Here is a 5,314-nt window from a genome sequence, read left to right as displayed (position 1 = left end):
CGTATGCACACAGATGTTGGGTCTTCCTACCCAAGACACAGTACAACTTTCCATTTGTTGAAATGCCTTTTATATCCCTTAAGAGTATTTTTAAAACATCCCTTGTATACATTTTGTCAATTCCTCAAGTTTATTTCTCATTTTTTAAAGTTTTGTGTTGTCAAATAGGATCATTTCTTCCAATTAGTTATTTATCGTGTTTGAAACGTGAAAGCTATTGATTGTTGCATTATAACTTGGTACCCTGATGTCCTACTGAATTCTCTGATTGTCTGGTTTTGGGCTTGGGTTCTTGTCTTGGATTTTCCAGTTATATAACCACAAATAATAACGAATTTTATATTAGTTTTGGGGTTGCGATAGACATATTTTGTCATGTTAATGAAATATCCTTGAAGACGTCTTAAAAAGTGAATCCAGAACTGTGCTTTACTGCTTTTTTAGCCTTACCCTAAATCTTCGCAAAGATACCCATAATAGATTTTTTTAAATTCAGGACTTCTTCTGATTAACTGCACCAGTGATCATCTCGAAATAACACAATCCAGGAGAGGAAGGGGGCCTGAGAACCAGGTTCTCATCCTGGTTCTGCCACTGACAGGCTCGTGGTGGCCAGTCTCACCCGCCTGCCGCGGCTCACGGTCTTCCTGGGTGAAGTGAAGAAGAGAGACATGGCCTCGGCGATCTCTGTGGTGGAGGCAGGTGATGCTTGGTCAGGAGATAAGCCCCAACTGTGTGAAAAGGGTGTAGATGCAGGGCAGCCAAATGAATGGGGAATGTCCACTGACCCAGCGAATCGTAATCTGCCATTTCTTTAACCCTCAATTGATGAGAAAGACCAGATTATATTCTCAAGGTATGAAGTACAATACTGCCAACAGGAAGCAGAAGATCATCAGTAACACGTTGGAAGTCCCCAGGCTGCAGTTTTTACTGTCTTGCTGTGACCACGTGGTATTTAAACAGGCCCTGTTGATGAACATGAATGTTGGTTTTTATCCTCAGAATTTAGCCAATGCTTCCCTTAGAAAGGGCATGAACAGAAGACCTTTAATTTGTTATCAAGTAACTCCTACCTAGAAAGTCAGTATAATCTATGGAGAAGAGCCCTAGGGGAGAAGAGCCCTGGGTTAGCAGACTATTAATTCATTGACTGGTACTGACGGGGAAAACTCCCTGTGACATTTGGGTTCTTCCACCTTTTGGCTACTGGGAATAGCACCTCCATGAACATGAATGTACAAATATCTCTTCGATATCCTGGTTTTGATTCTTTTGGATAAATATCCAGAAGTGGAATTGCTAGATCATGTGACAGTTTCATCTTTAATTTCATTTGTTTTGAGGAAACTCATTTTTTAAATGTTCTATTTCATAGTTCATAAAAGTTTTTATGTATAAAACTCAACGTAAAGAGAAAGGCAGCTATTTAATCACAAATGTACGAGACAGTAGTCATTCAGACTACTGTGGAAGCATATTTAATGCATACCCTTCAATGTTAGGGGTAAATAATTCAAACTATGCAGTCCAAATTTTAGGTTTGGGTTTTATATCAGATCTGCATATATATGACACTTGTGGTCAAATGTTAAGATTGGTAAAGTCAATTTCAAACAGCTTATATTTTGAGTACAGGTTTAACTATTACAAATATATGATGTTTAACTAGCACAGGAGTGGTCTTCAAAGATCTTCTCTTTGCCCCATGCTCATATGTTTGTAATCTGAGTCAGCTTGCTAATTTCCCTTTTTGTTATTACTCTTCAAATTATAGTGCTATACACTTGAGTTCCCAATGCATCTCACCCATGTCCTTTATCTCAGCTTCCTCATACTTTGCCGTTCTTTTCTTTCTGGAAACAACCGGCATGATTCCAGCAGTAACTGCTATCGCCACAACCACAGTGACAGTGATAATTCCAGCTTGTAGACCCTGCACTGACAATTCAGGTGGTTTTTCATCAACATAGTAAACTGAAGTTCAACCAGGATCCAGATCCAGTAGTTCCCCATTTACTTTCAGGCCCATCCTTTTGGACTGGAACAAGGATTCATCTTTAACATCTTTCTCAAAATAATAAGCCACATCATCTATGTCCACATCATTCTGAATTTTCTGAGAATTTTGTACCAGATCAACAGTGATAACATCATTATCATACAGAGTATCCATGATATATTTTGGATCCAGTTGCTAACGACTTATGATTACCTCCTTGAGTGCAGTGTACAAACTTTGATCCTCATAAGGTTTTTTTCTTGTTTGTGTTTTAGTTCACCAATGATCTAGTAGGTCCTCACTGGCTCGGAGCAGGATATTTCACTGTCCTTATCAGTTCTTCTCACCCCAGCAGTGTCCACACACCAGCACGTGGATGTGCCATTGCACTGCTTGGCTTTAAAGAACCCCTTGTCACACTCGGGATCATAGAGCCCATCATTATTCTGGATAGCGTCCTCTGGTTTCCCTCCTCTCCCAGGCTTTGAGAGAGTCATTTCTGCCTTCATCACCAAACATGTGGTAGCCAGTTTTATGCAAATGACAGAATGCTATGCAGCAATGGATGCAGACTGGCACCGACCCCGTGGTCAGTTTGTAGTTTTCACACACGCACACCTTTCCTGCGCCGCGGCCACCGCGTCAAGCAGCAGCCCAAACGCAAGGACCCGGGGCGGGAGGGCGCCTTGCCGCGCACGCGAGGACAAGGGCGAGAGGGGTGCGAGGCGGGCTGGGGGCTCCAGCGAGGCCGCGCGGACAGAGTAGGGTCCCGGGAGACCATGGCCGGTCCCACGGCGCAAGGCCTGGGCCACACAATCCACATGAGGATGATGGCGAGGTGCCCTGGGGCCGGGCGATTGGTGCGGGTGTGAGCTGGCCGCCAGACTGCCTTCTTCCAGCGCACAGCAGCTCTGCCCGACCTCGTTTTTAATTTCTTGAGGAATCTCCATACTGTTTTCCATAGCAGTGGCACCATTTTCCATTCCCACCACAGTGTCTAAGGGTTTCAATTTCTTCACATCCTTGCCAACACTTGTTGTCTTTTGCTTTTTTTGATAAGAGGCATCCAGACAGGTGTGAGGTGCTGTCTCATTGTGGTTTTGATTTGCATTTCTCTGATGCCTCGTGACCGTCAGCACTTTTTCATATACCAGTTGGCCTTTTTCATGTCTTCTTTACAGAAATGTCTACTCAAGTCCTTTCCCCTTTTTAAAATCAGGTTATTAGTTTTTTTGCCATTGAGTTGCAGGAGTTCCTTACGCGTTTTGGAAATTAACCCCTACCAGATATATGATCTGCAAACATTTTCCCCCATTCAGTGGGCTGCATCTTCACTCTGTGATCGTTTCCTTTGCCCTTGGTGGAGGATGGTCTTCAGCGTTTCCCTTGTTCTCTTTAAAGCATTTGCACCGGCCGCCCCTTCCCACCCTTGTCCTGCACTGCTCACAGGTGTGGGGAGAAGTGAGAGAGCTGCCTCCCTCCTCATACAAGCTCATGAGTGCCTGATCACTGCCCTCTGCCACTACTTAAATGCTGCAGATGATTTCACTTCTGGGAACGCACACACCCAGGTGGCAGGCAGCACCTTTTTTTAGAACTGACATTCTCACATGTCTTCTCAAGTGAACTGCCATTACTGCTAAATGTTTAAAGAGGTAACTGTTAAGTCAGCACCGGATTCATGCACATAGATGAGCTTTAGCATGGCACGTCTGTACTGGGCACCAGGAGGAAATCCCAGCAGGGACTGACTGTCCTGTTGGTGGCATTGTCTCATCTGTGTTGTGCATCTTCTGAGTGGAGTGACTATAATTTATTGTCCAAACCAGTACGCTTTTAAGACAAAGGAGAGTAAGAATTATGCTAGGATAGCACTGAAAACGAGGGCTGTGAAGCCTCGGACTTGAGAGTGAACTCCATGAAAGAAATTAATCTTTCTTGGGAGAGTGAAAACCAAAGACTATCAGCAACGGTTCCCACCTTCCCTGTGCTCCCCAAGAAAGGTGTGCTGGGTGGGGCTCTGCTGGGTCCCAGGTTGGGTGCCAGTGGCAGTGGAGGGGCACTGCTCTGCTGGTGACCTTTGTATAAAGCAACCATGAAAATGTGGCCCTGACAGGGAGAAGCACATCAAGATGCCAGGCAGTGGGCACAGGGGGTGCCTGGCTTAGAGGCTTGAGGGACCCCCAAAGCCTGGGCTCTGGGTCCATGGAGGTTGCAATGCCAAGGCCTGGAGCAGGGCCCAGTGTCTGGTCTACTGGAGTTCCTTCTGCTGGGGGAGTGAAAAAAGCCCCCGATGGGAGGGTTCCCACGTGACCGGAACAAGCTCTTGGGGCCACTGTCAGAGGATTCTTTTCATTTCAGAACAAGTTGACAGTTAGAAATGCAAGAGACAAGGTGAAAGGGGCAAAGAGAAAGAAAGATGGAAGGGGTGGGGAGGCATTCCAGAGCTAGTCAGGACTCAGCCCAGTGTCCTGTTACCACTTTAGGCAAAAAACAGTGGGACCACGGAGTTCCCTGGCGGTCCAGTGGTTAGGACTCTGCGCTTTCACTGCTCTGGCCCGGGTTCAATCACTGGTGAGGGAACTAAGATCCCGCATGCCACACGGCACAGCTAGAAACATAAAAAACTAAAACAGTGGGGCTTCCCTGGTGGCGCAGTGGTTAAGAATCCGCCTGCCAATGCAGGGGACACGGGTTCGAGCCCTGGTCCGGGAAGATCCCACATGCCGCGGGGCAACCGGGCCCGTGAGCCACAACTACTGAGCCTGCGCGTCTGGAGCCTGAGCTCCGCAACAAGAGAGGCCGCGACAGTGAGAGGCCCGCGCACCGCGATGAAGAGTGGCCCCCGCCCGCCGCAACTGGAGAAAGCCCTTGCACAGAAACGAAGACCCAACACAGCCAAAAATAAATAAATAAAAATAAAATTTATAAAAACAAACAAACAAAAAAAACTAAAACAGTGGGACTGGGCACATCAGGCAGACGGACACTTACGGGAGGGGCCTGGAGTGGCTGCAGAGCTGAGAGCAACTCTGGAGAGCCAGGTGAGGAGGGGGGCAGCCCCAGGGCTCTGGGGGTGGACCGAAGCTTGTCCCGGGGCCCTGATGCCACCAGGCACACGTCAGCTCCAACTGGGTTTTGGTCACTCTGTTTTCACTGGGCTCGAGCCGCAAACCGTAGGACCAGCATCCTGCTAGCCTACTTGGGCCACATGCCCACCCCTGGCCTCGGGCTAAAAGGATTTTGACAGTCGCTCTGCCTGTTCGCACCCAAGGAGAGAACGAGACGTTACCCCAAAGGGACACCTCGTGC

General features: G+C 47.2%; 1 pseudogene; it reads right to left on the bottom strand.

Annotated features, from left to right (window-relative positions):
- Positions 1 to 1,669: 1,669 nt before the first annotated feature.
- Positions 1,670 to 2,804, bottom strand: LOC136794775 (epithelial cell adhesion molecule pseudogene; annotated as a pseudogene).
- Between the last annotated feature and the right edge of the window lie 2,510 nt (positions 2,805 to 5,314).

Source organism: Kogia breviceps, chromosome 9 (genome assembly GCF_026419965.1).
Source record: "Kogia breviceps isolate mKogBre1 chromosome 9, mKogBre1 haplotype 1, whole genome shotgun sequence".
Classification (NCBI taxonomy): Eukaryota; Metazoa; Chordata; class Mammalia; order Artiodactyla; family Physeteridae; genus Kogia; species Kogia breviceps.
This window is presented reverse-complemented; position numbering and strand designations above follow the sequence as displayed.